Genomic DNA, 21,464 nt, shown 5'->3' with positions numbered 1-21,464 from the left:
TTTTTTCGGGATGTCGAAAATTATTCGGACAAGTCAGATTTTGTATTGTGTGCACTTTTTTTCAAGTACAGGACAGTGCTGCAGTACTTCTTTCTGCCACTACTGGTGTGTGGCGCTGTGTGATGTCACCTGGCATCCACCCCGAAGAAGAAATCCGCTTCCTCTTCCTAGTTCGTGTGCAAACATACTACGTGTACTGTATCTCTAGCGCGCTAAGAATTTTGACGTTTTTATTGTTTAATATCTCGTGCATCCATCCAATATGGTTGGTGTAAAGTGTAGAGGAGACGCAAGCTGTTTCACTTGAAATGAATGTGGAATAAGAAAGCTTGATGCGGTTGGGAAAATGGTTGGATCGCGTTTTACCACAAAGGAGGAAGTAGCCTAACTCTTGAAGCTTATCTTCTAAAAGTAAGTTAAACTTAACTTTATTTATCTTTATAGCACGTATTATTATATGAAATGTTTATTTTTTTTTAGTACAAAACAATACAGGTTGCTTATACAAGCCTTAAACATACTAATATAAACCTTAAACATACATACAAAATTTATTTTTGCAATACGCATCTTCGACAGTACACATGCTGCCCTACTTACAAACGAGGTTCCGGACGATTGTTCGTAAGTTGAATTTGTTCAGTGCTATATTTTGTATGGAATGTATGTTTAATGTTTATATCATAATGTGTATAAGTAACCTGTATTGTTTTGTACTAAAGAATAAACATTTCATTAAATAATATGTTCTATGAAGATAAATAAAGTTGAGTTTAACTTACTTTTGGGAGACGCGCTTCAAGAGGTCCGACCGCTGTCTCAACCGCATCAAGATTTTCTATTACACTTTTGTTTCAAAAGAAACGGCTTGCCTCTTCTTTATAATTTAGACCAATCATAGTGAATGGATGCACAAGATTTTAAACAATAAAAAAAGTCAAAGTTCTTAGCACGCTAGCTATCCAGTACACGTTGTTTTGATTACACGAACCAGGAAGTAGAAGCCGGATTTCTTCTTTGAAGTGGATGATGGGTGACGTCTCGCACCGCCACCACATGCCGGTAGCAGCGGAAAGAAGTACTACTGTACTGTCCTGTACTCTGAAAAAGGTGCACACAATACAGAATCCAACTTACAGCAATGTCCGGATATTTTTCAACATCCCGAAAAAAATGTTCGTATCGACTGTTTTTCGTAAGTCAAATGGTCGTAAGTAGGGGAGCATCTGTACTTAGCAATGGAAAAGGAGATCTGCAAGGGGTTCGAAGCACACAGCCAAAATGGATATGGTGTGTCTTGCCTAAGTGCTGCAGGCCCAAGATTACACAAAATTCACTTTCAGATTAATGCGCTACTTTTAGGTGTCAGTAACCCAGGGTGGTAATGGAATTACATTTTAAGTGAAGTAACCAGTAACGGTAACTACTTACATTTTTTCAGTCCAACACTGTTTATAAGTCCAGTAAACCTATTCAACCTTGGGGCCCAGTGACGTAGCGCACACGTCTGGTTTGGAGTACGCGGCCTGTGTCCAGAAAACCTGAAACTGATTACGTTGATCACATCAGAGCCCCAAAAGCTAACTTGTTTCTCTCTCCGTCCAGATGGGGCCCATTGTGTAAACATCTGGAAGTCAAAAAGCTCATTTTCAGCTCACCTAACAGCAGAGGTGACTTACTTCACAAGGAGGGGACAATACAATACTCTTGAGGAGGGACATATGTCATTCACTATATCAGTTTTTCAAATAATTCTGAGACATGGCAAACTTTTTTTCATTTAAAAACGTCAAGGCATCAGCTCGGTGGCTTAGGGTTGAGCGCTCGCCCCAGGACCGGGAGGTCACAAGTTCAATCCTCGGTTGAGTCTAACATAAGACTTACAACATTGTTCCCCATTGCCTCCCTGCTTGGCATTGGGGTTGGATTTGGGTGGGCTTGGTCACTGACGACTAAAAATCGCGAAAAATCATGCATCTATCCATCCATTATCAGCACCGCTTATCCTCAGTAGGGTCGCGGGGGTGCTGGAGCCCATCCCAGCTGTCTTTGGGTAGTGGACACCTTGAACTGGTTGCCAGCCAATCGCAGGGCTCACAGAGACGAGCAACTCACTCGCCCATTCACACCTAGGGACAATTTGGACTGGACAATTAACCTGACATGCATGTTTCTGGAATGTGGGGGGAAACCGGAGTGTCCGGAAGTAACACATGCAGGCACGGGAGAACATGCAAACTCCACACAGAAGGTTCGATCTCATGACGTCAGAACTGTGCCGCACACACGCTAACCACTTGGCTGCTCGGAAAAAATCAAAAGTGATTAATTCTCAGCACCAATTTACGATTTCTTCTAAAGCTCAAATAATCATGTTTCCTAAATTGACTGTACTTATGATTTGTGGTCACCGTGGCTCAGAAGGTAGTACTAGTTATAGTTTTGGTTGATTATTAATTTGATTTAATAAATTTTAACCCGTTCTATTTATTTTTCTGTATTTTTATCAGCATGCACTATGTTCCAAATTCGACCATTAAAGCCCCAGTGTGTAACATTTGATGACTAGATGGCACTGCATCTCAAGTTTGAGTTTTCCTTGCCCTCACGTAGGTTTTAGATCAGGGGATGTCATATTACCCATTTGGATCACCTGTGCCCGCTCATTTGACGCCAGCCGTTGCCGGCTATCTTATTGGCTCCCTGTCCCCATTTAAACCCAATCCTGTCACTTTACGGTTGTCAGTCCATCTGTGAACCTGTGTTGTTACAAGGCAAGCCTTTTTGACCCTGACTCCCGCCTGTCCCGTTTTTGTACCCGTTTTTCCACCTGTCTGTTCCTGATCTCACCGTTTGTCTCCGGCTACGACCCGTTTTTGATCCCGACCACGGTTTTGCTCTCCTGTCCCGGCTATCGACTTGTTTTTCCGTCCTTGACACCGCCATCTCTCGCTACAAGACCCTCTTCCATATTCGGATCACGATCCGATTGCGAGAGCGACTTTCTTCCCGCGTCCAGCGAGCCCTTCCTCTTTCTATTCAATAAACTTGTGGTTAACGCTACGCATCTGGGTCCTGATTCTGTTCTGGTCGTGACGGGGGATGCTGTATTAATAATCCGTAGTCTGTTATAGTCTATGGCACAGGTGTCAAACAGGCGGCCCGGGGGCCAGATCAGGCCAGCTAAGGGATTGAATCCGGCCCGCGAGGCAACACTCAGGGAAGCTCAAGAGAAAAACAAGGTGCAGGTTGAAATATGTCAACTTGATGTTGCCAAGGCCAGGTGCCTCTCAAAAAGACATTGTACTTGTATTTATTTCTCTCTCTCTCTCTCTCTCTCTCTCTCTCTCTCTCTCTCTCTCTCTTTCTCTCTCTCTCTCTCTTTCTCTCTCTTTCTTTTCCTCCCCTTTTTTCCCACTCTCTGTCTGTCTCTTTCACTCTCTGAGTCTCTTTTTCTCTTCCTTTGTTGCTCTTTGTCTCTTTCTCTGTCTTTTTAACTTCTTTTGCTCTAACTTATTTTTTTTCTTTTCTCTTTCTCTCTTCCTACCCTTTGCGCTTTCTTCTCTCTTCTCTCCTGTCTTTCTATTTCTCTTTGGATTTCTTTCTTCCTCTTCCTTTCTTTCCCCCTCGCTCACGACTTCTCTTTTGTTTCTCACGCTCTCTCCCTCTCTCTCTTTATCTTTCTTTGTCCCACCCTCTCTCCTTTTTCCTCCCTCTTTCTCTCTCTTTTTCTTTCTCTTCAATCTACTAGTCCGGCCCCCGACAGAATGTTTGTTCTATCGTGTGGCCCCCGAGTTCAAATGACTTTGACACCCCTGGTCTATGTTCTGTGCAGCCCTTTGAGACTTTTCGTGATTAAGGATGTCACAAATAAACATGACTTGACTTGACTTATCTTTATTTTTACAAAACTAACAGAAAATAATACTTAAAATCAGCATAAAATGATCTACTCGCGGAACAAAATACTTATTACAACATTACTAATGAATCATTCAAATCATTAAAATCATGTGTAAGATTTCTCATCTCATCTCATTAGCCGTACCGCTTATCCTCAGTAGGGTCGCGGGGGGCTGGAGCCCATCCCAGCAATCATCGGGCAGTGGGCAGGGGACACCCTGAACTGGTTGCCAGCCAATCGCAGGGCACACAGGGACAGACAACTCATTCGCTCATTCACACCTAGGGACAATTTGGACCGGCCAATTCACCTGAAATGCATGTCTTTGGAATGTGGGAGGAAACCGGAGTGCCCGGAGGAAACCCACGCAAGCACGGGGAGAACATACAAACTCCGCACAGAAAGTCTGGAGCTGGATTTGAACCCACGACAGGTTCCCATGACATGAACTGTGCCGCACAAGCGCTAACCACTGCGCCGCCGTGCTGCCCATGTGTAAGATTTTTACTTCAGTATAAAAATGTGGTTATCTGCTGCCACCTACTGATATGGATGAATGTTACAGTTACTCAGTTGTTCACTGGAAGAAAGCAAAGATACTGAACAATGATATTCTTCTTTTTTGCGAACGAAAAGAATTTGGGGCAATTTCCTGCGGCACACTAGACATAGGCCCAATCCCATTCCTCTCATTTGGCCCTGAGAACCCTCCAGTGAGGTCCCTCCATAGGGAAGTCCACTCAGTGAGTGGAGTGCAAAGTGAAGATTGTCCCCTAAGAAATTGGACGGGACTTGCAAGGCTAAACCGTGATTTTCTGCAGTTATCCTACTCTACGGTTTGGAGTGTGAAGATTTTTTTTTTTTTGCGGCTCCCTCGGTAGATTTTTTTTTTTTTTTTTTTTTTTTTTTGTTTTGTTTGAACAAATTTATTGACACTAAAAACATAAAACAAAAATGACAAATATCAACAGCAATTAAGCACATTCACAATATTATATTCCAATATTACGTTTTTAACAGCAAACACAAAGTGACGTTTGAACAAACTCGTGCACTTCGTAAAGTAGTGATTTTGCAATGTTCATGTATTAACGCAAAAATGCGATTTTCTATTGCATTTATGTCTAACCAAGATATCTCAAAGTAACGGGTGTAATAATAACTTTTGTTTTATTGAAATTCCTGCTGAAATATGTGTATAGTTTTTGGTAAATGTCCTGCAATGATGAGTCCAACAGTGCTATCTGCTGGTATGGGGTGGGGGTTGGTTTTGGCTTCTGACATGTGACCGGGAGGCGGGGTTTGTTGCCAGTCTTACAAGAGAGAGAACTGCAATGGTAAGACACATCTTTTGGTGCTCCACAAAACAAGTTATTTTAAACATTATAACCCCAGCTGACAAATCTCTCAACATGCAAAGTAATGTGATTGATATTGTCAAGCTGTTTAGGTTAATTTTCATTTTGTTTCTGTTTTACTAAATTATGAATTCCCCTTGTAGAGATCAAAGAGATCAAAGCCAACAGAAAAGCTAATGTTGTGACTCATCCATTTGCAGGTAACTTGTACCCGTTTTTATACTCATTATTGTTTTTATTTCTATTTTTTCATATACATTAAAAAAGGATGATGTTGGTTAAAATTCAGACAAAAGAAAAATATGTTGAATCCATTGTAAACGTTAAAAATCCACTATACGATCTCTTGTTAAAAGTATCTTGTTAAAATGTAAAGATGTAAAAATGTATTGTGACATTCTAAAATGTATTTTCTGTAAAGTGAAAAGAAAGCTCTTTGATATGCTTTGTTGGCAGTCTTACAAGAGAGAGAACTGCAATGAGATCAAAGAGATCAAAGCCAACAGAAAAGCTAATGTTGTGACTCATCCATTTGCAGAAACTGTAATCATAAAAACCTCATCATCCAGTCCAGCGTGAACGTGGATCTTTGGTGGGACACGTACACCGCGGTTACATCAATACATTTCGTTGCAAATACATGCGTAGTTGTGGAAAACTACTTACATTCGTGTGGTTCCTTTCCAGCCATGTTTGTTGATATTGAGAATTCGCAAAGACTTCTGGGTAGTCACTTCGCTCCAAGTGAGGTAGCGACCTCCCTGGATCTGAAGTGGTTATGTCATGGGTTGAGGGCACTTCTCCCTCGGTCTTGAGAGTATTGGGACACATCCTATTTTCACGTGAACGCTCAAAACCGAGTGACGAGGGCAAATAGCGAGTGAAAGTGAGAAGAATGGGACGCAGCCAAAGTCTCCTTTGCATACCTAAGTGCCCCGACACACTGGATGAAAAACAGTGCACTTAATCATAGAAATAAACCTGCGCAAGCTAGCAAATAGTGACTCCAATTTGTGGTGGCTATGTTGTAAACCATTGAGCAATGACAGACACTTGGAGATAAATGTGGACAGACAAAGGAATATGTTATTTATCCTCTCTGAGGAACCACTAAAATTATGGAGTTTCGACCTGCCAAATGTATAGTGTGTCCATATGTCTGTATTATTTAACTTATATATGCTGACGTCGACGTAACTCTACAGAGCATCTCTTTAAAACCGTACACTCGTAGGTCATCGGGGAAAGTTAAAATTGTAAACCGAACGGAAGAGAATAATTTTCATTTTAATTCAATATGTGTCCCTTGCTAAATCATTTGGAAACTGGGTATAACACACTTCTTTTAAAGTATTTGTTCACTCTAGTTCTGAGGTCTCTAACCTTTTTTCAGGCTGAGATGAATTAATAAATGTGTTTTATACCCAAATAGATTCTCATGCCACTCTCTTAATTAATTGCTTAAATGTATGTATATCAATACTTGAATATACTTTTTTTGTCCATGAACTGGAATTTATTTATTTGAATTTCTAAAACAAAAACTCATTATGTTATTACTATGTTATTACTATGTTATTACATGGTTAATTATTAACTATAGGGGTTTACAACAAATCTAGAAAATCATTTTACTAGAAAATCACGTTGACCCAGTAGCGGTGAACTATTTTCAGAACTATATATCGAAGACCCTGCTCTAACTTAAAGGGACAGTGTGCATTATTTAAAAGTGTTATAATGATTTAAATAAAAGGCCACACGCATAAACTATGAAGTAAACATGCATTTTTAAATATTTATAGGTTGAGAAATTTGTATCTATTTCACATAACATGAGCAGGGGTCACAAACTCGCGGTCTGGAGGGCAGTTGGGGTCCCTGGGATAATAATTTAAGGTCCCCGCTTGTTATTAAAAGTTTAATATAAGAGCAACCCGTGTAAATTATGGTTCATTTATTACTGATTACTTGATTTTTATGTAAATGCCCGATGTTTTTTATTTATTTATTTTTTGTAGAAAAGGTTAAAAATGATATTTGAGAAGAGAAGAATGTTTTTACGAGAGTTTTTCTGGTGGAAATCCTAGCTCTAGTTTTATTTTGGTGTTTTTTTTTCTACTTATCTTTTTTTCCTATCTGTAAACTTTAATCATTTGAAATGACTTGTTTTTCTGAACTGTTTTCCACTTTGTACCTCTGTTGAAAAGGTTTATAAGTAGGTTTTGGATATTTTACTACAGTATTCCTTGTACAAGTTGTATCTTTTCAATATGCTTCCTTTTCTTTTCATTCCAAGCGACTTTATTGTTGTTGTTGCACCACAAATGGATTTTGCACATTGTTGTTTGAAACCGCAAATAACATAAAACAGATGTTGAATATTTTATTTATGTTTTTGTAGTATTTTGAAAAAAATTCGATCACGTTATTCTTGTCATGATTCCTGATGTGACCCGCCACGGGTTCTGATTGGCTCACTGTCACTATTTGAACCCAGTCCTGTCTGTCCCTTGTTGTCAGTCCGTCTGCGAACCTCAGTGTATACTAGGCAAGCCTTTCTCGACCGTGACTCCCCCCCGTCCCGTTTTTGCTCCCGCCTGTCTCCGGCTATGTCCTGTTTTGATCCTGACCACGTCTGCTCTCACATCCCGGCTTCCGACCCTTTTTGTGCCTGACTACGTCTACTCTCCCGTTCTGGCTTACGACTCGTTTCCGACCCCGACGACGCCTTGCTCTTGCAGTCCCGGCTACCGACCAGATTTTCTTGCCCTGACACACAATCCGAGTACGACAGCGACTTGCTTCCCTCGTGCAGCGAACACTGGATCCTCATTCCTTCAATAAAACTTGTGGTAAACGCTACGCAATTGGGTCCTGTTTCCGTTCTGGTCCTGACAATTCTTTACTTAAACGGTCGATCCCACGTATGGAAAAGCCTACCCAGTGGCTTTCATACATCTGTTTTTAAATAGTTTTAATTAAAAATAATTTCTTTTTTTTAAAACTCAAAACAGTATATTGATACTGTATAGTAAATATGTTTACCTTACTGCCCACTTTGCACATCTGTTGAGCTGAACAACTGTACAGTACTCACAACTATGTTACGTTATGTTACAGTATCCTTTTTCAGATACTCCAACGTTTACTAGATACTTATCTTAACTCCCTATTTTCAATATTTTGTCAGGACCAGAACGGAAACAGGATCCACTAGCGTGAGTGACGTTTACCACAAGTTTTATTGAAAGAGAGATGAAGGGCTGCGGCCACGATCCGGTGCTCGCTGGACGCGGGAAGCAAGGCACTCTCGTACCCGGATTGTGATCTGAACACGGAAATGGATTTTCCGTAGCGAGCGATGGCGGTGTCAGGGGCGGAAAACTGGTCGGTAGCCAGGACTGGGAGAGCAAGACGTGGTCGGGGTCGGAAACGAGTTGTTAGCCGGGACGGGAGAGCAGACGTGTTCACGATCAAAACAGGTCGTAGCGGGAGACAAACAGGAGCAAAAAACAGGACAGGCGTGAGTCAGGGTCAAAAAAGGCTTGCTGAATATACACGGAGATTCACAGACGGACTGACAAAAGGGAACTGACAGGACTGGGTTCGAATAGTGACAGGGAGCCAACCAGAACCCGCGGCAGTTGGCGCCAAATGAGCGGGCACAGCTGAGTCACATCAGTAATCATGACACTGATAGACTTTTATCATTTTATCTCTTCAAAGTCTTTATTACACGTTTTACCCTGGAGAGCCATGTCTAATCTCATTGCATACAATTTTTCACAACGTTGAAAACAATGACAATAAAGACAATTCTATTTTATTCTATTCTATATTGGCTCACTGTTCATTGTTTTGACTATTATGCCGCACTGTGGTTTGTTATTTTGATTTGTATGCGCTTTTCACATCATTGTCACTCTTGGCCAATCATGTTGCAGTTTTTTGATTACCCTACCTCTTAGGGCTGATCTGCTTTCTGTAGCGATGTATTAAAAAGAAAGATTTCAGGGGAGGGCTTGTAGAACAGGTTGGAATTTGTTATCTGTAGGCTTCTCTCCCAGTCCTCCTTGCAAGTTCAAAATCCATTGATGTTTTCTCTCTTTGTTTTGAGTGTCTGCTAAAGTTTAAATGTCACATGTGCCACTGTCAATTAATGGTAGTGAGGTGGAACTGGTCCATTCATTCAGGTTTCTGGGTACTTACTTGTCAGCTGACCTCACATGGACTATCAATGCTACTGATATTCTAAAGTCAGCCAGACAAAGGCTCTACTTTCTTCGTCAACTCAAATCATTCAGGGTCCGTCAATCCATTCTAGTCAATTTTTATCGTGCTATCATTGAATCCGTTTGAACTAGGTCAATCACAGTTTGGTTTGGTCGCGTCAATCAGAAAAAATTGTCAAAGATGGAATCAGTAGTGAGGACGGCAGAGGAAATCATAGGTACTGGCCTCCCGTCCCTGCAAAGTATCTACATCGATCGAACTAGAAAACAGACACTAAAAATTATAGACGATCCCAGTCACCCTGCTCACAGGTACTTCGATTACCTGCCGTCAGGTCGCCGTCTTTGCTCCATTGCGAGCAAGACTTCACTTAAAGAGAGTTTTTAGCCTTCCGCTATTCGCATGTTCAACAAGAAATTATTAGGTTATTATGTATAGTATTGCTATGCCAACGATGTTCCTCCGACCTATTCTACTCTAGTCTTGTTATGTACATATTCTGTCTTTTTAAACTATTCTATATAATTACCTTGTATTATACACTACAATATCTTTTTTACTCTATTCTTTTTATTCTTTTAAATCTATTATTTTATCATTATTGAGTTTTCGCGTGTCAAATGATTTCTTGTATATATCGTGTATAGGGTTTATACTGGCTGAATAAAATAAATACAATACAATACACTGAATAACCAGAATTCCCCAAGACGAAGAACTATATATATAGTTAATAATTAACCATGTAATAACATAGTAATAACATAGTAATAACTTAATGAGAAGTTGTACTCTATGACACAGACTTGTTATTAAGACAGCTGGGAACTGTTTGAGCGCGCATGAAAAAAAAACGAAACTCAAAGTACAAAGACTCCCCCGCGGTAAATGGACGACGTTGGTGTGTTCATTAGCGAGTTACAGACCGGGGTCTGGTGGCATGCGGGTCTCCGGGGGCGATAACCACACACACTGACACATGCGGGACATCCTGAAAACGGGGTGCCATGGTAATGGAGGAGGTGGGTCGGGGAAACGAGAGGGGGGAGATTTATAGCAAGGTCGACGTGTCAAGATCAAATTTATGGCATGTGAGAGTGACAGGGATTGTCAACAAGGCAATTAGTTTGCATCATGTGGCGATTTAAGAAGGCAACAACTGTCACTTAAGCACTGGAAAATGTTGCCGTCAGGATATTTAAAGACCTTGATATGTGCTCCAATTGGAACCCTGACCACAATATTGACTCATAATGTATCTTTTTACCCGTCAACTTATACGTTTTCCCCGTGTTTTATACGTATTTCGATCATTTTTAATTGCGTATGCTGTATAATCTTTTATAATACATTTTTTTTGTTGAACCGATCTCGTCCTGCCCAATTGGGCTCCAAATGGACAAATAACTAATAGGGAGCTAAATTGCTAGCTAAAAAAGGTAGAAACCCATCTAAAGAGCTGGATAAATGGATAAAAGAAAACAAAGCTAGATACTATCTAAAAAGGTGGCAAAAAATTGGCTTGATGACTAGCAAAAGAGTGTTAGCCAGATAGCTTGCTAAAAAATGTAAAAAGCCAACAAGATAGTTTGCTAAATACCTAAAAAAGGTAGCTTGATACTTAGCTAAAAGGGTAAACATTTAAGAAAAAAAACTAATCGAAACCTAGATATTGTAGCTGGCTGAAAAAAAGGAAAAATAGCTTGATAAAGAGCTAAAAAAAACAGATACGAGCTAAAAAGGTGCCCAAAAATAAGCTTGATAACTAGCCAAAAAGTATAGCTAGATAGCATGCTAAATAATGTCAAAAGCCAGCAAGATAGCTTGCTGAATAGCTAAAAAAGGTAGCTTGATAGTTAGCTAGAAAGGTAAACGTGAAAAAAATAACAATAGTAAGCTAGATACAGTAGCTAGCTGAACAAAGTAAAAACCCATCTCAATAGCTGGATAAAGAGATCAAAAAAACAAAGCAGGATACTATCTAAAATGGTGCCCAAAAATAAGCTTGATAACTAGCAAAAAAGTGTTAGCTAGATAGCATGCTAAAAAATGTAAAAAGCCAACAAGATAGCCTGCTAAATAGCTAAAAAGGTAGCTTGATACTTAGCTAAAAAGGTAAACATTTAAGAAAAAAAAAAAATCGAAAGCTAGATATTGTAGCTAGCTGAAAAAAGGAAAACCCCATCTAAATAGATTGATAAAGAGCTAAAAAAACAAAGTTATATACGAGCTAAAAAAGGTGCCCAAAAATAAGCTTGATAACTAGCCAAAAAGTATAGCTAGATAGCATGCTAAAAAATGTAAAAAGCCAGCAAGGTAGCATGCTAAATAGCTAAAAAAGGTAGCTTGACACTTAGCTAATAGATAAACATTTTTTTTAAAAACTAATCGAAAGCTAGATATTGTAGCTAGCTGAAAAAAAGGAAAAACCCATCTAAATAGCTTGATAAAGAGCTAAAAAAACAAAGTTAGATAGGAGCTAAAAAGGTGCCCAAAAATAAGCTTGATAACTAGCAAAAAAGTGTTAACTAGATAGAATGCTAAAAAATGTAAAAAGCCAGCAACATAGCTTGCTAAATAGCTAAAAAAGGTAGCTTGATAGTTAGCTAGAAAGGTAAACATGTAAAAAAAACTAATAGGAAGCTAGATTTGCATTGTTGACAAAGACCCTAGCGTTCGAGCATAGAGAGGCATCACTAGGATCTAAATGATTGCCTCTGAACCCACGCTAATGCTAAAACAGCCTTTGTTGCTGGTAGAGCTACCTGTGTTAAAGCTAATGAAGCTAGTTTAGCGATTAGCATAACTAGGGCTTAAATGATTGCCTCTCAACCGCCGCTAATGCTAAAACAGCCTTTGTCGCTGGTACAGCCACCTGTGTTACAGCTAATGAAGCTAGTTTAGCGATTAGCATAACTAGGGCTTTAATGATTGCCTCTCAACAGCCGCTAATGCTAAAACAGCCTTTGTCGCTGGTACAGCCACTTGTGGTACAGCTTGTGAAGCTAGTTTAGAGATTAGCATCACTAAGTTTAAAATGATTGCCTCTCAACCGCCGCTAATGCTAAAACAGCCTTTGTCGCTGGTAGAGCTACCTGTGTTACAGCTTCTGAAGCTAGTTTAGTGAACAGCATTACTCTGGCTTAAATGATTACCTCTCAATCGCCACTAACGCTCATGCTAAAACAGCCTTTTGTCGCTGGTACAGCCACCTGTGGTAAAGCTTGTGAAGCTAGTGTAGAGATTAGCATCACTAGGGCTTAAATGATTGCCTCTCAACTCAAGCTAATGCTAAAACAGCCTTTGTCGCTGGTACAGCCACCTTTGTTACAGCTTGTGAAGCTAGTTTAGCAATTAGCATCACTAGGGCTTAAATGATTGCCTCTCAACCGCCGCTAATGCTAAAACAGCCTTTGTTGCTGGTACAGCTACCTTTGTTACAGCTTGTGAAGCTAGTTTAGGGATTAGCATCACTAGGGCTTAAATGATTGCCTCTCAATCGCCGCTAATGCTAATGCTAAACCAGCCTTTGTCGCTGGTACAGCCACCTGTGGTACAGCCTGTGAAGCTAATTTAGCAATTAGCATCACTATGGCTTATATGATTGGCCCGCAACTGATGCTAACGGGGCTTGTGTCGCTGACATAGCCGCTAACACTAGTTACTAGCTACTCTAACACATTGAAGGGACAAATAGCATTTTTTACATTCTATGAAACAAAGTTAAATATAACAACGACTGTACAAGGACACATTCTGAGAGCTGCAATTTATAAATACAGTGAGCACAGAGTCAAGAGAGACATCAAACTACTTTTTCGATATCTTTTGCGATTGCCTTAACAATTTACTGTTCTTTTTCTGTTTTTGCTTCTCTGGGAAAAAAAACGCCAATCATCAGTCAAAAGTTTGCCTTTGAAAAGTGAATCTGGAAGACTGAAATGAAACGTAAGTGCTCTCATAAAAAGCGAGATGGACGACGGGGATTAGAAAACAGCTGGTGGGGCGATGAAGAAGAAGACGGAGAATTAAAGCTGCAGAAAAACAGCATAAGTTCCCCCGGTTCGCTTCTGCACGCTGCCAAACATGACATAAAGAAGACTGGGGACCAGGGTTGGGTAGGGTTACTTTAACTGGATTACTTTCAATGACTTTTGGATTACTCCAATACCAAATATACTAATAAAAGACAAAATAAACTAAATATGAATACAATTATGACTCTCAACACGTGGTAAGCTTTCTCTCCTGGCTTTGATCTCCGGCAAAACTAACATAAAATGCGACAGAAACAAAATGAAAATCAATCCAAACAGCTTGCCAACATCATTTTTGCCGTTCCATGTGTTCCGTTACTCCCCAAGCCAGCACAAAATTTAGTCATTTTATTCATATTTAGTTTCTTTTGTCTCTTATATCGACTGTGCCCGACAGCAAAAGTTGTCGGGTTTTTGACTCAGTCAGGTCACGTCAGGTTATCACCTGTGCCTGCTCCTTTGGCGCCAACTGCCTGGGACTCTGATTGGCTCCCTGTCCCTATTCAAACCCACTCCTATCCGTCCCCTTTTGTCAGTCCGTCTGCAAACCTCAGTTAACTCTAGGCAAGCCTTTTTCGACTCTGATTCCCACCCTGCTGGGGACTGATTTGTTTTTTTGGATGGAATAGAAAAAAACCGAGTCAGCACCACAATCCCCCTCCCCTGCAAAAAAAACATATATGATTTATGCAATAATCCACAACACCAATCATTTTGCATTTCAACAATGGCGTCCTTCTCAGGGGCCAAAATCGTTACTCGCTCGTGTCGACTTTCAGCTCGTTTCTGGTTTTACGAGCTTTGTGTGCAGCGTGGCTCTGCACATTGACCCAGGGTTGGGTAGGGTTACTTTAACTTGATTACTTTCAATTACTTTTGGATTACTCCAATACCAAATATGCTAATAAAAGACAAAAGGAACTAAATATGAATAAAATTACTAAATTTTGTGCAGGCTTGGGGAGTAACGGAATACATGGAACGGCAAAAATGATGTTGGCAAGCTGTTTGGATTTCTTTTCATTTTGTTTCTGTCGCATTTTATGTTCGTTTTGCCGGAGATCAAAGAGATCAAAGCCAGGAGAGAAAGCTTACCACGTGTTGTGAGTCATAATTATATTCATATTTAGTTTCTTTTGTCTTTTATTAGCATATTTTGTATTGGAGTAATCCAAAAGTCATTGAAAGTAATCCAGTTAAAGTAACCTTACTCAACCCTGATTTTATGTTAGTTTTGCCGGAGATCAAAGCCAGGAGAGAAAGCTTACCACGTGTTGTGAGTCATCATTTTATTCATATTTAGTTTCTTTTGTCTTTTATTAGCATATTTGGTATTAGAGTAATCCAAAAGTAATTGAAAGTAATCCAGTTAAAGTAATCCTACCCAACCTTGATTTTATGTTCATTTTACCGGAGATCAAAGAGATCAAAGCCAGGAGAGAAAGCTTACCACGTGTTGTGAGTCATCATTTTATTCATATTTAGTTTCTTTTGTCTTTTATTAGCATATTTGCTATTGGAGTAATCCAAAAGTAATTGAAAGTAATCAAGTTAAAATAACCCTACCCAACCCTAATTTCAACAATGGCGTCCTTCTCAGGGGCCAAACCGTTTCTCGCTCGTGTCGACTTTTAGCTCGTTTCTGGTTTTACGAGCTTGGTGTGCAGCGTGGCTCTGCACATGCATGAATGCATACATACGTGCACACACGCCAATATAAGCCAGTCCAGGAAAGACCCTCACCACAATACAAGTCGGCGGTGGTGTGCGCTGGCTCCCCTTTCGCGTTGATGACGCGTGCGCGAGGGGCCCGCTTAAGTAAAGCCCCTCGGCCCTCTTTAAAAAGTTGAAAAATGCATCGCAACGTGAAAGAAAATCCACACACGTTTTCTTCCTAGTGTCAAATGACGAAATAAAACAAACAACAGGTCTTAAACCGATTCCCAAATTCTAAAACATCCAAAACATGAAAAATAGTAATTATTTTTTGCATAATATCGATATAAATGCCATTGGTATATTCCAATTATTTCCAGAGATAATGCAGTCATGTCTTTGACTGTCAGAACCAGAACAATATACGGGACCCAATCGCGTGACCTTCTTACAAAAGCCTTTTATTTTACGGGAAATGGGGAATCATGCACGTTAGGAAGCCGGTCTGGCGTGGAAGTACAGGTAGCCAGAGACCGACGAGATCGATAACGAATCAGAATATCGAAAATAAACAGGAGAAACTAGATGGAAACAATAACAGGAGAAAACAACAACAGGACAAAAAAAGACCGAAACAAAACTGGAACCCGAAATTAAACAAGACGAAAATGAACGGGAACAATACCGAACTGCGAACAGGAAAACAGGACCGAGTCAGAACCCACGTCTTGTGGGGCAGAAGTTCGTATGACAGGCTGACCCTGAAGCAAGAGAGCACTGAGCTTTATATAAACAGAAAGTCAATCTCTCAACGAGCCGCAGCTGGCACCACATGGGTAGGGCCAATTGGGCACCACGGCAACCGTGACACACATGGGCGCGGCCAATTGGGCGCCATGGCAACCATGACATTGACAGCACCCTAGCAAACCAGTCAACCTATTGGTGTACATGTTAACTAGTCAAAACAAATTTGAGTGTTTTAAGACCAATTTTGCTAGTTTTTGTGAAGAATGACAAGGCGTTGTGTCGTAGATGGGTGCAGCAATGATATAAAAAATGGCGAGCATAAAAAATGGAGAGAACTAGCAAAAAATAACTCACAGAGAGCTAACATGGGCTAAGCCAGCACAAGGCAGGCTGCCCGGCAGCCATAGAGAGGACGAACCGGGACCAATCGGCGGAAAAAACGGGAGGCTGGCTGATTGAAAACATGCAGTAAGCAGCCTGGATAACCGCGAGCCAACAACAAAACCTTGAGTTTGAGACCCTTAACCATATTGTCGCTGGTGCTGTTTGGTCACTTAGAGTCTCCGTAGTTTGTATTCTTCCTTATGCCTTTTAGCACTTGGTTTCGGTTGCACTACACAATAGAGTGACACCTAGCGATTAAATACACAGTGTAGCTTCAAGTCAAGTCAAAAAGTCTCAAAGGGCTGCACAGACCACCATAATTGTTGTATTTAAATCCTTTATTTTGTGTATTTAAATAAAGAAATAGAGAGATGAAGGTCTGATATTCTAATTTTAAGATTTTTTTTTTGAAAATGACATACTAAATGTAAGTAACCTGGTCTCACCTGATGGTCTTTTTTGTAGATGTATTTATTTATTCAAATATTGGTAAAATATCCCTAAGATATGCAAAATACTCTACTAGTTGATTATTGAATTATTTTTTTTAGAATAGGATGTGAAGTTCCACAGCATCAAGATTTTATTAGGTCATTTAAAAGTAACGATGAAAAAAATGAAAAATATTTTCCAACCTTACTAACATACGGCTTGCGGGCGGAGGGTGTGCATTGATCAGCTGTCAATCAAAGTATAAAGCTTTTTTTCATCGTTTTTCCATTTCAAACAAATATTCGACTTGTCTTAGTACCTTAAGAAAATATTTTAACCTTTTTTATTACATTTTTAACTTGTTTTTTTTTTTATTATTGTAGAATGAGAAAATGATACTTGAAATTAGAAAAATAATGTCCCATTGGAACAACTTATTTTTATTATCTATTAGCAGAATCTCTCGTCATTTTAAGTATAACTCTTCTTATGTATGTATGAGAACGTCTCCTTATTGTCGTGATTGTGTATTACCTGTGCCTGCTCCTTTGGCGCCAACTGCCTGGCTCCCTGTTCCTATTTAAACACACTCCTATCTGTCCCATTTTGTCAGTCCGTCTGCAAACCTCAGTTAGGTCTAGGCAAGCCTTTTTCGACTCTGACTCCCACCTGTTTTTTGCTCCTGGCTGTCCCCCAGCTTCGACCTGTTTTTGGTCCCGACCACGTCTACTCTCCCGTCCCGGCTTTTGACCTCTTTTTGTCCCCGACCAGGTTTACTCTCCTTTCCTGGCCTACGACTCGCTTACGACCCCGACCACGTTTTTGCTCTCCTGTCCCGGCTACTGACCCGTTTTTCCGTTCCCGACACCGCCATCGCTCGCCTCTGAAGATCCACTTCCGCGTTCAGAGCGACCTGCTTCCCGCGCCCAGCAATCACCGGACACAACCCTTTCTCTTTCTTCCAATAAAACTTGTGAGAAACGCAACGTGAGTGGGTCCTGTCTCCGTTCTGGTCCTGACACTTATATCTTATTTTACTAACTTCGACCTGTTTTGCCCTGTTTCCTGCCTGATACTTGTTGCCGACCTTTTTTCTGGACTCAGTTACCGCCCTTGCTCCCATGTCCCGGCTACAGACCAGCTTTCCTGCCACCTGCGACTCTCCCTGCTCGACACGGAAGTACCACTTCCGCGTTCCTGCCATCAGCTACACGTGTGCGCCGATCATCGGATCGTGGAAGCAAGCACGGCTCTCTTTTTCAATAAAACTGAGTTAAACGAACGCTATTGGGTCCTGTTTCCGTTTCAGGCTTGTGACGATAACTCTAACATATGAATCCTCTCCCTGATAAAGGTTACTCAAAACGGTTAAAATCTCTTGGATTAAATAAACAAAAAATATTTTTTTGCTATTTTGTTTCTACAGTATAAATTGCATAACAATTGTCACGTTTTTAAATTGTTGAGTGTCTTCTTTGTGCTTAAACGATGTTCCCTTGTATTTCCACATTCATACTCAAAATAATCTTTGCAGGGCTTCCAACCTGATTTTGAAAGAATCGCAACATAAAGTCATTCATCTTCTTCATATTTCTCTGGGTCAGTCTGACCTATTGCATGCTTCACGATAAGGGAAAAAACTAAAAAATTGATGAGTTTATTTTGGAAGTGTCAAAGGAATTTTATCTTCCTGGTTTATTTATACTAAATATCAAAACGTAGGTGAAAAAATACCTTACTGTTTAAACGGATGGGTCAGTGTGACCCAATACGTTTGGTCATAAATCTTTGCTTTTCAATGCAACTTTGAAATTAAACATAAAAGGACAGGAAAAAACAACCTTTATTCAATTTTTAAACTTCAAAATGTATTCAGTAATCCCTCTTCATAATGCGGTTTACTTGTCAATTTTGTTACTCCTGATTGGCTAAACCAGTGGTCCAGTCCAGTCCAGTCCAGTCATGTTTATCTGTATAGCCCTTAATCACAAGAAGCCTCAAAGGGCTGTACAGAAAATACACAGGGAAATTCAATTCATGTGTGTGAATATTGGTTACAAAACAAGGTGCGAGCAGAGCCCTTTTGTAAAAATGTCACTAAATACTGCAAACCAGAAGAGCACAGATGCATTTACCTTCATCTATCTGACATGATCACAGTGATAAACTTGGAAATTGAGTAGTCCTTAATTGTTGACCATTCCGTTTTATAGAAGTGAATCTTAAACATATTTAAAATTGACAAACATTTTTATGATCGTTGTTTGTTTTTTGTTTTTTTCATAACTTGCACAGACTACCGTCATGTTTGACAAAATTTTCCCGGAGCTGGTAGCAGGCAGACGTAACACTCGCATGTGGGGTGTCAAACTCATTTTAACTCAGGGGCCACACAATAGAACAAACATTCTAGATTAGAGAGAAAGAAACAAAGAGAGAAAGAAATAAGAGAAAGAGAGGGAGAAAAAAGTAGAGAGGACGGGACAAAGAAAGAGAGAAAGGGAAAAAGAAAGAGAGAGAAAAGAGAGAGAGAAACAAGAGATGCAAAAAGAAATAGTGAGAGACGGAGAAAGAAAGAGAGAGAAAAGACAAAATCCCGTGAGGAATAGAAAGAGAGAAGGAGAGAAAAGAGAGGGAGAGAAAGAAATAAGCAAAGAAAGAGAGAAGGTAAGTGCAAGAGAGAGAGAGAAAGAGAGAAAAGAGAGAGAACATGAAAAAAAGGAAGAGAGAGCAAAAGAAGGTAAAAAAACACAGAGAGAAAGAGACATAGGAACAAATAAAGAGAATAAGAGAGACAGGGGGGGTAAAAGAGAGAGGGATAGAGAGTGAAAGAAAAAGTTAGGAGGTGAGAGAAAGTGAGAGGGACAGAGAAATAAATACAAGTACAGTGTTTGTAAGAGGCAACAAGCTGTGGCAACATCAAGTGGACATATTTCAACCTGCAGCTCGTTTTTCTCTTGTGCTTCTCTGAGCGTTGTCTCGCTGGCCGAATTCAATCCCTTAGCGGGCCTGATGCGGCCCGCGGGCCGCCTGTTTGACACCCCTGTGCTAAACAGTCTCCCCTCTTAATATTATTTGATTGTTCTGTAGTTGTTTGTAAAATAAATAAATGTTTATACAGTGTTTTAATTTGTTAAATAAATGATTGGGCGAGTAAATAGAGTTAGTTCTTTGGTTTTAGTGTATGATAGAAGATTTAATTGTATGGTTGTATAATAAATGTAAAAAAAAATAAAAAGGTTTTTACTTCCAAACGCGGGCAGCACGGCGGCGCAGTGGTTAGCGCGTGTGCGGCACAGTTCAAAGGTCTTGGGAACCCCCTGTGTGGGTTCAAATCCGGCTACCGGACTTCCTGTGCGGAGTTTGCATGTTCTCCCCGTGCTTGCGTGGGTTTCCTCCGGGCACTCCGGTTTCCTTCCACATTCCAAAAACATGCATCTCAGGTGAATTGGCCGGTCCAAATTGTCCCTAGGTGTGAATGAGCGAGTGAGTTGTCTGTCCCTGTGTGCCCTGCGATTGGCTGGCAACCAGTTCAGGGTGTCCCCTGCCCACTGCCCGATGATTGCTGGGATGGGCTCCAGCACCCCCGCGACCCTACTGAGGATAAGCGGTGCAGCTAATGAGATGAGATGAGACTTCCAAACGCAATGCAACGTAACAGAAGCAATAAACCAACAGAATGCTCCAGATATCAAAAAGCATGATCACAATCACCTTTAAAGTCACAACATGTATCGTGGCATAAAAAGAAAGTAATGCTAATGTTGTGGCATTACTTTTTTGTTTCTTTGGTTAAAAGTACAAAAACAAACCCAACTTTAGCCACACTTGCAAAAACTAAAAGAAACATTCATCATCGTATTAAAAACAAAACAAAAACGTAGTACCTCTTTCTCGGATCAAAGTTAGCATCCTATACAACAGTCTGTCACATCCCACAAAGTCATAAAAAAACTCTTAACAGTACTCACCTTCCCGCTGCGTGCTGCCTGGTGGTCCAGTCCCGGGGTTCAACCGCAATCCAAAGTCTCCAAAAACCGTAAAAAAAAAGACCAAGAGGACCCAAAACCTAACCTTTGTGTCGTTATGAAAAGTTGATCCGGGAGTTGTGCGAAAGTCTCATTGCCCAAAGAAGGTCCGGGTGATTTTGTGAGGGGAGGAAAATAAGAAAAGCGCCACAGAGGAAAGAGTCGTGTGGCATCCCCCCAACCAAAAAAAGGAAAAGGGGGGAGGGTCCTCAAGACCGTGAAGGGTGGAAAAACAGTGGCAGAGGGAGGGAGGAAAAAGGATGGAAACGTTAAGTCTTTTGAGATAGATAGATAGATAGATAGATAGATAGATAGATAGATAGATAGATAGATAGATAGATAGATAGATAGATAGATAGATAGATAGATAGATAGATCCAAGATAGATAGATCCAAGATAGATAGATCCAAGATAGATAGATCCAAGATAGATAGATCCAAGAAAGATAGATAGATCCAAGATAGATAGATACAAGATAGATAGATGGATGTCTAGATAGATAGATGGATGTCTAGATGGATAGATGGATGTCTAGATAGATGGATGTCTAGATAGATGGATGTCTAGATAGATAGATGGATGTCTAGATGGATGTCTAGATAGATAGATGGATGTCTAGATGGATGTCTAGATAGATAGATGGATGTCTAGATGGATAGATAGATGTCTAGATGGATA

The 21,464-nt window shown here is 40.3% G+C and overlaps 1 protein-coding gene across 1 annotated transcript in view; it reads right to left on the bottom strand.

Annotated features, from left to right (window-relative positions):
- pear1 (platelet endothelial aggregation receptor 1) overlaps positions 1-20,868 on the bottom strand; it is a 99,008-nt gene extending 78,140 nt beyond the window's left edge. Inside the window, exon 1 of the mRNA XM_088328115.1 lies at positions 20,729-20,868. The gene's annotated coding sequence lies outside the window, so the exon portion shown is untranslated. The remainder of the gene's footprint in view (positions 1-20,728) is intronic.
- Between the last annotated feature and the right edge of the window lie 596 nt (positions 20,869-21,464).

This window comes from Urocampus carinirostris, chromosome 2 (genome assembly GCF_059441175.1).
Source record: "Urocampus carinirostris isolate Australia breed hairy pipefish chromosome 2, RoL_Ucar_1.0, whole genome shotgun sequence".
In the NCBI taxonomy this organism is placed as follows: domain Eukaryota; kingdom Metazoa; phylum Chordata; class Actinopteri; order Syngnathiformes; family Syngnathidae; genus Urocampus; species Urocampus carinirostris.
Note: the sequence above shows the minus strand (reverse complement) of the source record. Positions and strands in the feature narration are given on the sequence as shown.